Below are 12,685 nucleotides of genomic sequence, written 5' to 3' on the forward strand. Positions count from 1 at the left end.
ACACCGATCCCACCTGCTCATATTTTCTATGCAGTCCCATCATTTTGAAGTGAATTTGGCCATCTTTCTTTGCAAGTGACATCGTCTGAGGCTGGGAGTGGAACCTACATTCTTCTTAGAGAAGTGAACAATCAGTATAAGAACTGCCGTGGGCAGAATGTCAAACAGAGACAAAGATGCAAAATCCGATATTTCTTCCATGGTAGTGTTTCCGACTCACTTTCATGGTCTTGATTCTTTAAATCCCTGGTAAACTCATCCAGTCCTCCCTTCTATGAAGCTTCCACTCCATAAAAAGGGAGTTAAAAATGTTATTTTTATAGCTGGCATGAAAATACTCTTTAGAGGATCCTGTCTTTTTTAGAAAGACATCTTGATAATAAGATTTAAGTGTAGAAAGATAGTAAAAAAAAAAAAAAAAAGAGAGAGATAGATGACCAGCTTTGTATTCCAGACATTTTGGGTTGGGAAAAGTGAGAGACAGAGGAAAAGGGAAAAGTCACAATAAATCCAGCAAAGAAGCCAGAAATGGTCAATTTAAAAAAAAAAAAAAGAAACAGGAATAGCTGAAGGATTTTTTAGATCTCGTGTGCCTAAAAATCAGTTTTCAAGTTGTGTGCTGGGTAGAAGTCATCCATCACCTTAAACTTTCTTTTAAGACACACACCAAATAAATGTCTTTTGTGAATTTTGGACGCAGAAAATTAAGGAAAAGTTTATGGTGTCCATATCTGCATAGCCCTCCTCAGAATGAGACTGTGGTGAGATTAACAGGAAGTTAGAACTAGAGGTAACCTTAAGAATATACGACCCTGGAATCTGCAGAAATCTTGGAGCAGAGATTAAATTTTCCAGCTGAGTGGGGGATAGGGGGCTTGTGTCAATTGTAAGGAAATGGGGCAGGGTGTCCTCAGATGACTTGTGAGTCACATGACCCTCTCCTTTATAAAGTTTCAGACACCAATGCATGGATTGCTGGAGAAACTAGTTTATGGGCCATTCTTATGACTGTTCGGGGCAGATCAGACATAAAAGACAGTAAAAAGAAATCATTAGGTGCTCAAAGCAAAACAAATGAAAGCATAAAAATCTCAATATAAAAACTTATAAAAGAGCCTAACTAACCTAAAAAAAAAGTCTTGCTAACTGAAACAAAGAAATCAATAGGAAACTAACACAGTATTGTGAAGCAATTATACTCCAACAAAGATCTATTAAAAAAAAAGAAAGAAATCAATAGGCAAAAATGCAGTGGTTTTACTGATTTAAGGTTCACCCTCTCTTCTAGATTAAAAAGGTATATTTAAACTTTTACTTTGCTTCTCCCAAGGCACTAGGAATTTTGTCTTGTCTTGGGGTGTTTTGTTTTGCCTGAGCTCATCACCCTATAAACTACCTCCTTCTGCAGTGGGAAGAGATGGAAACAATAAAAAGCTACAGGCGTCCCTCATTTCATTGTGCTTCATTTTATCACACTTCCCAGATTTTTAAAAAATAAATTGAAGGTTTGTGGCATTTCTTCATCAAGCAAGTCTATCAGCACCATTTTCCCAACAGCATTTGCTCACTTCGTGTCTGTGTGTCACATTTTGGTAATTCTCGCAATAGTTCAAGCTTTTTCATTATTACTGTGTTTGTTGTGATGACCTGTGATCCGTGATCTTTGACGCTATCATGACTCACTGAAGGCTCAGGTGATGGTTAGCACTTTTTAGCAATAAAGTATATTTTAATTGAGGCATGAACTTTTTTTTTAGACATAACGCTTTTGCACATTTAATAGACTACAATACAGTGGGAACATAAATTTTATATGCGCCGGGAAACCGAAAAATTCATGTAGCTCAGTTTATTGCATAACTCACTTTATTGCATTTGTCTGGAACTGAATCTACAGTGTCTCCGAGGTCACCTGTACCCCAATTTAAAAATGAGGTGCTGGGCTTCCCTGGTGGCGCAGTGGTTGAGAGTCCGCCTGCCGATGCAGGGGACATGGGTTCGTGCCCCGGTTCGGGAAGATCCCACATGCCGCGGAACGGCTGGGCCCGTGAACCATGGCCGCTGAGCCTGCACGTCCGGAGGCTGTGGTCTGCGACGGGAGAGGCCGCAACAGTGAGAGGCCCACGTAGCGCAAAAAAAATAAAATAAAATTTTAAAAAATGAGGTGCTTCTTTTTTTATTGACAACTGCTTTATTATTAAAAGTTACTGAATTCCATAAAGCACACAATGTAGTTTATCTTCAACTAACAAAAGTTTCATACATGTATTTAAAATAAATAATATATAGATTTATCTGTCAATATTTATATTTTATTTAAAAAGCAGTAGCTTTACATATTTTACAACTTGATTTTATAAAATGCATACACCTGCCCTATGCAAATCTTCAAGCATGAGCTTCCATTCCTATTAATAAAATGCACAATCTGTATTTCTCAATATTGAGAGAAAAATGGTACCAACTAAAAATAACATATCCATTATGACTCGAACATGCACCTGGTTTTTGGCTACTAGATAACTGACCTAATAATCTATTCAAATAACTATGTTCCTTGAGCTTGGCAATCAATTTGCGTTATGTAAACAATCTGTGATTAACTATGAAGAGACTTGCATTTCCAGGGTATCTGACACAATCTACCAAATTCTTTATTTGTCCTGTTTCAGGTTTTTAATTAGAGAAGCGAGATTTTTCAATAATTTGATGTGCCAGGAAATCTGACAAGTGAAGTCACACCTAACAAGCCACAGCCCGGTGAGTTCTGAAACCGTGCTTTTGCCTTTGAGAAAACAGCTCTGAGAATTATTGTAGGAGCAAACTTTTCTCCAAACCCTGATGGTGTATGTGCCAAGAAATAGAACAAGAACTGTTTCTCCTTTCACAGTCAGCTGGGCTCAACTTGCAAAACTCGAGTTCTTTAGGTATGTGAAGACGTACTGGCTTCTATTCAAACATTCCTTCCACATATTCAAAATGGCGTCAGATATCACACTGTTTTATTAACAAAAAATTTTTCATAAGAAAGATATTCATGTAATAATTTTGGAGATTCATCACCAACTATAAGTCCCAATGCTAACATTTGAGAATTAAAATCACAATAAACACCTTAATTATCAGGACCATAGTCAGAACCAGAACTTCAACTTGAAGGACAGAGGTCTAAGTTTGAAGTACATGCTTAGATTCCATGGGCCTCTAATGATAATGGTGTATATAAGTCTGTCTTTAATTTATGCTGAGAAAGTAGAAGTCTCCCATAAATTATTATTTTTAGAAAATAGTTCCAAATCACAAAATGGTTTAGAAACTTAAATGGAAAAACACTTTCATCAAAATAAGTAATTTAATTCATTTGGGCAATAATTAGGCTTTGAGAGAGGAGTCACATACGAAAAGTAAACAAAATTCCCTCAATACCAGCATTTAAGAACTAAATTATAGCTAACAACAGCTTATTTATCAAGTAGTCAGTTATTCAACAAGTTTAGCCATCTACTGATGGACTAAAATTAGGTATCGGAAATTATTTTATTTGTAGGATGGAGTCTTTTTATTAAAATATTTTTCTGATATAATTTTAATAATCCTCCTTCTCTGGATTTCCTAACCTCAAGAAAGGGAAAGGGAGAGGAAAGGGAAGGAAGGAAAGAAGGGAGGAAAGAGGGAAGAAAAACTGAGAGGTCAGAAGGACACTGAAGACTGATCCATTGGTATCTGTGAGTAGACAGGAAGGAAGAAAAATAAAGGAGGAATAAAAATAAAGACTGCAGGGCTTCCCTGGTGGCGCAGTGGTTGAGAGTCTGCCTGCTGATGCAAGGGACACGGGTTCGTGCCCCGGTCTGGGAAGATCCCACATGCCGCGGAACGGCTGGGCCCGTGAGCCATGGCCGCTGAGCCTGCGCGTCCAGAGCCTGTGCTCCACAACGGGAGAGGTCACAACAGTGAGAGGCCCACATACCGCAAAAATAAATAAATAAATTAATTAAAATAAAGACTGCAAAGAGGATTAGGGCCAGGAGGTGCAGCTTAAAAGATAACTTCTTCACAGATCTTAATGATGCAAAGGCATTAGCATAACAGAATAGTGCAGTAGCTGATTTTGATAACAATGAATCCTCAGAAAAGAATCATATGGTCAAGCCTCAGCTCTTTATAAAAAATAAGACTTGATTACCAGAAACAAGTAATATGTGGTTACATACCATTTTCAAATCATTACTCATTTGGGAACAATTAAGCAGTCACTAGATACCTGTTCTAAGATCTGAAGAAATTGTTATCCACCACAGGAATCTAATGATATATATTTTTGCATATAGTTAAAATTTCAGAAGGGAAAAAGTAGTAAACTATTCTAGTTACTTTATACCAAATATTTATATACCTAGTCAAAACAATAAGTATTACAATCTTTCTCCAGATGAACTCTATATAAAAGCTATTTTTAGCATTTTCTCCCAAGGATTTAAAAAAAGCCTTATTTCCCTGCTAGCTAAAAAAGAGGAATTTGTACATTACAAGTAAGTCCTTTAGAGATGAATATTAAATTCCTTAAGAAAAGAGCCGTAAAATTTATTTTTAAAAATTTATCTTAAAAAACTGAAAACCCTTTTTCTCTTTAAAATCCATGGTATTAATTACCTACTTGACATAATTTTTTTTTTGAAAGGACACCAAGTTCATGCAAAATAAGGAACTGAATGTATCACTGCCTTAACAGAATTTGGCAAACCGGAAGAATGACCTTAAAATAAATAAATAAAAAAGAAGAGAGTACATATTGTCCTAAATCTGAAGGTATAATTCTGTAGACCTATGCAGCAGATAGTGCCTCACAGAGGGAATGCAGGGAAGAGGGCAGTAGCATGTTCCCATGTACACTTTCTTATTCTGGTTGTCATTCAGCAATGCAGTACAGAGAAATATTCTTTTTATTATTACAAAACTGTTAATTGCCCTCTCTTAAGCAATGACTCAGGTAAACATCTTATGTCTTTCAATTATGTAACTTAACATTTAAAATTAACTTAATTAAATCTAAGTGTACAGGAGTTTTCAATGATTCCTAAGTTCAAGGAAGTAATGCATAAGATGTTATCAGATTGCAAATTTTGAATGGTTGGTCCTTCTATATTTTAGGATATTTCATCCTATCTTCTTCTCCTTAAACCATAAAATGTACCAAAATTATTTGGTTTTCCTTTACTTTCCTCTGTGTCATTTTAATTTATTGTACGGTATCTCTATGTAGAGAGAGAGGTATGTTAAAATACTATTATTTGTATTAAAAAACTCAATTGAGGCTATGTATGACCTATTAATCTATACAGTAGCATTGTTAATCTTTGACCTGGTATATTAATTCCTTTGGTGAATAAATGTCACAGGTCATTTCTTTATAAAAGGGTTTTAGTAAGAGGACCAGCAGTACGGAGAGAGACCCCCTACCCCACCCAGAGAATGATCAAGTGAATCAGTAGTTTAGAGCAGTTATGTAAAATATGAAAAATACATAATTTACAGCTGCAATTTTCATATTAAAAAGCAGTTAAAAACTAAGAGTAGTTCAAAGCATTCCAAAAAACATTTTTTTGTCTTGGTTGAATCAGCCAATTAATAATACTGGTAGAGACTACTACTGTGAGAACTTAGGTACATCTAGTCAAGAACAAAATGCTTCTAAGTTTAAACAGTGGTAGTTGCTAACTAACAGTATAAACAGTGTCCACAGTTTGGTGGCTGGCCATAGTTTAAAATTTTTTTCCAGTTATTTCTACAGCAGACATATTTTAGAAGTCTACCCACCCCTGAGTTCAACAATTATCCTTTTAGTGTATAAAATTATATACTTTTAATTAACATGTACAAAGCTACAAAATGTCATCTATACAGAGATTAAAAACAATTTGTAAAATATTCTTTGCCAATTATTGATTGGAAGGTTTTGCTGGGGTACATATTTCAAACCTTTTAGCCAACTGGCTTTCATTTTTAAGGCCAAATTGATTCATATATTCACTGCAGGATATGTCAAAAAGAGTGCAACAATAGGCATTAGTAAAAGTAACGTTGTAGTAGAAACAGATTTTGCATATGTGAAAAGATAACTTATGAAATACATTAATTGCTTTTCAAAAAAGAGAACCTAGTTAAGTATCATTAACTTACATGGTACTGAGAGCTGGACCCTTCAAAAAAACTTTTTTCTATAGAAAAATATTATCTAGCTGTAAGCAAAGTCTTAAATACCAACAAAGCAAAGCAAAACAAAACAAAACAAATCCCTCCAGAACGAAACTGTATGGTTGTGTGAGACAAATAAGCAAACATGCCATATTCTATAGTGTACTTTTACCTAAATTTTAAAATAAAAATGTCCACACTCCTTTGTTAAAACATTAAGCCTCTGTCAAAATGTATTCCTTATTTTAGGGTGCAGGATTGAGGGACAAGATGATGCTTACAAATAAAGAAAATTTACAAGGAAAAACTTGACAAAAGTTTTTCAGTTAAAGTATTGTAACGTTCAAACTTGACTTAAAACATAACAAAAGAAACAAAATTGCAGACAAAAATGTTTATGGGTTTTCCAAACATAAATAAATGAAATAGTGTTTAGGCAGCAGGGCTTAATGCTGATGGCTAGCAGGAAGTAACAGAGTGTAATCTACTTGGGAAAAAAATCCTTAATGTACAAATAACAAGCCCAAATTATGGACTGCAGCAGTTTAATCATCACTGTCATTTTTCTTACAAAATAAAGGCTTTATTAAACCATTCATACCCTATATTACCTTTACTTTACTATAAATACTATATTTACTTTACAATACCCTATATTACCTTTACTTCAGAGATTGAGGAACTATATACAACAGATGAATTCATTTTCACCAGAGGGATAACGTATTCTACCTCTCTGCCAATGTTACTTGAAAACCGTCCATGTCAAAACAATTTGACAGCAGATATAAACAATTCAATAAATACGCAATGATCTTTCATTACAGTCCTTTAAAAACGCATGTTAATTCATGCTGTTAACCTTAGGTTCACAGTGCATAGAATCCGAATATAAGCAGTTGGGGTGGCTTTCAAAGTAACGTTGGATCCCTCACTTTATTTATAATCCCACTCTAACGGATAAGTTCATTTCATAGGCCCTATCGTGCATTAATCATTGGGTGGCAGGAGTTGATGAAAATTTTTCCTGTTACAACGTCCGTTGCCGGCAACGAACGTCCCAAAACCTCCAAGGAAGTCATTGTTATTGCACAGTACATGAGGACCTGGAACTTTTCCAAAATCTTAAAAAAAATAAAAATTAAAAATGGAATTATATTTGACATTTCCTGACACCTGCATCAATACTGTATGACTAATAAAAGCATGTCAGTTGCCTGGACTGAACCAGCGATCAACATGCGCCCAGAATGCACACAAGTAAAAATGCAGTAAAAGGAAGTAGTCTTCTTTGTCTATAGGTCATTTCCAGTCAAAGGTTAAAGTTCAAAGACTGAATGATCAAAGTGCTCATTTTCTCAGTAGGACTATCTTCTGCTAGGAGGATGATAACAGTGGCATCAACAAGTATCATCATGATACCACCATTTTGTTTTCTTTGGATTCTTGTTAACATGTTCGAACATAAAAAGAATTCTGGTGGTCATCTCTGAGGAGAGTCAAAAGGATATCAACTACTAAACTTAAATAGAAGTTGAAATTTTTCTCCTTCATATAAGGTACCTGGTGCTCCTTCCATATCTACAATCCACTGTGTAAATGAATTTTGAACACTCTTTTCATTTTAAGTCATTCCGGGAGGTGGGTCATTTTGCAAAGCCAACGGTTCTTTTTGTAGTCGTTCTGCATTGACGCCATCAATGAGGTGCTTTTGAATGTTCAACATGATTCAATTCAACCAGCAAATTCTAGAATCAGCAAAATTTTATAGAAAGAGCATGGATGATTCATTCTGGCAGAACTGGGTTTGATTTCTAGTTTTGTGTGACCACAGGCAACCTGCTAAGCCTCTCGGAGATGCAGTGTCTTCAACTGTTGAGTGGAATGGTACCTACCTTACAGACTGCTGGGAACATAAACTGAGACCAAAAAAGGTGCATTATTCACAAGAGTCATGTACCATAAAGTTTTGAGAACACCGATTTAGCGAACACTGAACCATTGTTCTTAGGGGAAATACAGGTTAGGTTCCTGTAAACATCTGGTCACAGCATTTTCATCGAATAATCAATACAGAACTTTGTTTTAAGTGTGTTTCTGTTTAAAAGCCTTTTAATATTAATTCATTAACGTTGATTCATTAATGTTGGTCTCAGGGCCAGCAGCACTATGACCCCTGCCTGTTATCTAGCTGTTCTCTCCATAAGGCATGTCCCAGCCTTACTGCACTTAGGAACACCAGACAGCACTTCAGCTCTTTACTTGGAGACCATTTTAAACAGCGAAATCACCAATAAAAAGAACAAAAAAGCAAATAGCAGTAGTGCTAAACAGACTTCAAAAAGAGCACTTGTTTGCAGTGTGAGAACTGCAACAACAAAGCCTGGTTGTCTCATCAAAGCCGTGCACATCAGCTGGGAATGTGCACGTTGAATGACTGGAATTTTTTGCAACTCTGTGCATGGCTGCAAATAACCACCAAAGTACTGCAAGTTTTCATTTGGGGATGATGAAAAAATTGTAGCGAGTAAGCAAATTCACAAATACAAAATCTGGAAATAAATGAGCATCTACTGAAATATATATATGCTTAAAACTGAAGAAATGCTTTGTTTCCCTCTTTTTCTCTTTTCCCAATAACATGTTAGACATTGCAGGGAAACCAAGGAAGTTTGAGACAAGTAGTGTAGAAACTCAGTTTGTCAACAGGGGGAATAAAAAACAAAAACAAAACAGCAGCTGAAAATTAATTAAGATGAGAGGAATAAGCATCTCTCACAGCCCAGGGGGTGCCACAGGTAGTGGGTGATTAAAAGCCACCTGCCTGATTCAGGCAGTAAAGACTACAGCTGAAATGCAAGCAGGTCCTTGCATACGCCTAGCCTCACTCCCTCACTCCTAGCTACCCGCAGAATGTGGTCCAGGACAAACAGAACATCAGCAGTTCCTGTGACTTCTGGAGTGGAATTTGTCTCTGTGGTCACAAGCAGAGCTCTCTCACTTACCAGCTGTGTGACCTTAGGCACATGACTTAACCTCTCTGAACCCTGGGAGATGTAACTGAGATGTTAAATTCCTCTCTCCACCCCATAGGAAGGTCCCATGATCATTTGGAGAAGCACCAATGGATCAGGAGAGGATCTTGTTTCCTGAGCATTGAAATCCTCAGAGAAGCGCTTTGAAAAAACCCTGTGAACAGCTATGTAAACAGCAGATGTATGAGCGCTCTGTGACCAGCCCCTCATGTACAGGTACTGTTAGAGACTGAATGTTTGTGTCCCGCCTCAAAATTCATAAGGTGAAACCTAACCCCCAAGGTGATGGCATTAGGAGGTGGGGTCTTTGGGAGGTGACTGGGTCATGAGGGTGGAGCCCCCACGAATAGGATTAGTGCCTTTATAATAGGGACTCCAGGGAGCTTCCTCCATGTTAGAGCAGCCTGAACAGATTAGGACAGGCACTCAGTTTCCTTCTCTGTGAAACTGACGTAATAATAAGACCTACTGCAGGAACTTTGTGGAGTTGTTGTCGGTCATTACATGGAAAGCACTGAAAACAGGATTCCAGAGGATCTCAACAAATACCAGTCACTAGCAATAACCATAACAACAACAGTGGTGGTAAAAAGAATAACAGTTAATGATGGTAGTGTTGTTCCCTTCCTTCCCAGGCCCCAGCTCATTCCCCAGGTCTGGAAACAGCTACCCCAGCAGATGGTTAAGCTCTAGAAAAAAGTTTCTAATTCCTGAGCACCTTCCGTGAGCCAGGAGTCAGGCCATCTCTTTTCGAGCATGATCTCACAACATTTGCTCTTTACACGAGGTTTTCTCAACTGCAGCCCTATTGACATGGGGCACCAAACAATTCCTTGTTGGGGGTCTGTTCTGTGCACTAGGAAGTTAGCAGCATCCTGGCCTCCACCCACTAGGTGCCAGGAGCAAGTCTTCCTCCCCCACCGCTGTGGCAATCACAGATGTCTCCAGACACTGCCACATGTCCCCTGGGTGGGTGGGTGGGGTGGGGGACAAAGTAGTATGGTAGTTCTATTTTTAGTTCTTTAAGGAACCTCCATACTGTTCTCCATAGTGGCTGTATCAATTTACATTCCACCAACAGTGCAAGAGGGTTCCCTTTTCTCTGCACCCTCTCCAGCATTTATTGTTTGTAGATTTTTTTCATGATGGCCATTCTGACCGGTGTGAGGAGCTGCATAGCACAGGGAGATCAGCTCAGTGCTTTGTGACCACCTAGAGGGGTTGGGTAGGGAGGGTGGGAAGGAGACACAAGAGGGAGGGGATATGGGGATATACGTATGCATATAGCTGATTCACTTTGTTATACAGCAGAAACTAACACAACACTGTAAAGCAATTATACTCCAATAAAGATGTAAAAAAGAAATAAAAATGCCCTAAATCCTCCCACATGCCCCCCAAGAGGCAGTGCTACTCCGAGGAGCGCCACTGCTCTAAACTTCAGGCAGCATCCTCCCAGCCTTCCATCGGCCTGAGTTCACTTCTCTTATTCTGGTTCAAATCCCAGGCCTGTCCTTCTAGCCCATAAGCAGATCTCAAACCCCCAGGCACTGCCCATCTCTTTCATCTCTTTCTTCATTTCTGGCCCCTGGTGAGTTTCCTCTCTGGCTTTTAAGTTTGGGTGGGTATCCTCATGTTTTTATGATGTGTTATCCTGCCTAACTCTATGTTTATAGCAAGAGAGGATGCTGTCCGCCTCAGCTTCACCTGATAATTTGCTGGAAACCACGTGTGGTTCCATTTTCTTCCTCTCTCACTGCATCTCCTGCCCTCATGGTGATGCTGTTCAGGTGTGGTCATTACGAGCCCACCCTGTGCTTTTGCTGGGCATTGACCCCAAGCACGCCAGGCCGGGGTTTCTCAGGTCCACCATCTATAGTCATCTCACCCCTGTTAGGACAACATCTGTTCCAAGTTTTTCATGTCAGAGGCCTTGGTTCCTAACCTACATATGCAGTGTCAGGGCATCTGGTTCTAGAAAGGTCTCAGCCACGGCCTCACACTCTCACAGAACCAACCTGCCCCCCAATGACAGCCTGGTCTCAGCCCCCAACCCCAGTCCAGCTTCTCCCTGCCTCTGTGGTGAGTCTCCCAGCTGCTCACTCCTACCCCGGCTCTCATGGTTTGTGGTGAACTCAGTGAGGACCACATGAGTCAGCAGAGATATCCTATAACCTTGAACCTCAGGTATGAAGGGGTCAGCATCTCCCCAGAAGGGGGTCTCGCCCCCTAGGCAGCTGTGCCCCCCCCCATAACAGCCCTCTGTATTCGTTTCCTGTTGCTTCTGTAACAGGTGACCACACATTGAGTGGCTTCAAACAAATGTATTCTCTTACTGTTCTGAAGGTCAGAAGTCTGAAGTGAGTCTTACAGGCTAAAGTCACGGTGTCTGCAGAGTTAGTTTCTTCTGTTGGCGCTGAGAAAGAGTCTGCTCCCTTGCCTTTTTCAGCTTCTAGAGGCTGTCCTCAACTCCTTGGCTTGTGGCCCTGTATCACATGGCCTTTTCTCCCTCTGCCTCTATCATCAGCTCATCTTGTTGCTCCTTTGACCTTCCTGCCTCCCTTCTATAAGGACCCTAGTGATTACATGTAGGACCCACCCAAATAATCCAGGATCATCCCCCACCCCCTCCAAGATCCTTATCAGAGCTGCAAAGCTCCCCTTGCTGCATAAGGGAACATTCACTGGATCCAGGGATTAGGACTTGGGTATCTTTTGGGGGCAGAGGAGCATTACTCAGACCACCATGCTGTCCACCACTTTACAAAGGAGAGTGGGAGTGCTGAGGTTATCAAACTAAAGAAGAAAAATGTTCCCGTGCTGTTGCATACACACTTCAGAGCCATTGCCACCTCCTTGGACCACGAGACAGAGTCACCACAGAAGTAAGTGGTTCTTGGTAACTTAGAGGCCTCTCCCCCACTGGACAGAGAAGGAGCTAACAAGGCTTGCATGGACGTTTCTTGTCCTATATTTATAATCGTTATAATAATTCATCTTAGCTTACAGTGAATCTTGCTGATAAGAAGGTACAGAATTCTAACAATAAATAAAGCACACGTCCTATGCCAAGTCTATACGTGCTTTACCTCATTGGATTACCCTCAAAAGCCTACATTATCTCAATTTTCTGGGCAAGGTCACTGAGGCACAGCTAAGTAACTTGCCCAAGTTTCCCAAGTTAGTGAGAGTCATATCCACGATTGGGAGCCACACCTTTGGACTCCAGAGTCTGTGCTTCTAACAACTGCAGATCATTCTGCTGCCCAGTTCTACCGTCAAGTTGCTGTGTGACCTCAAGTGAGCCCCTTTCCCTCTCTGGATGTTGGTTAAAGCAGGTGTGTTAAGTTAGGTCACGATTTCTCAACCCTAACACTACTGACATTTGGGACCAGATCATTCTTTGTGGTGGAGGCTGTCCTGTGCACAGTAGGATGTTAAGCAGCTTCACTGGCTTC

The 12,685-nt window shown here is 39.4% G+C and overlaps 1 pseudogene; it reads right to left on the reverse strand.

The window, feature by feature from the left end:
- Positions 1–7,414: 7,414 nt before the first annotated feature.
- LOC132596394 (ubiquitin-conjugating enzyme E2 W-like) lies at positions 7,415–7,918 on the reverse strand (annotated as a pseudogene).
- Between the last annotated feature and the right edge of the window lie 4,767 nt (positions 7,919–12,685).

This window comes from Globicephala melas, unplaced genomic scaffold (assembly GCF_963455315.2).
Source record: "Globicephala melas unplaced genomic scaffold, mGloMel1.2 SCAFFOLD_80, whole genome shotgun sequence".
Classification (NCBI taxonomy): domain Eukaryota; kingdom Metazoa; phylum Chordata; class Mammalia; order Artiodactyla; family Delphinidae; genus Globicephala; species Globicephala melas.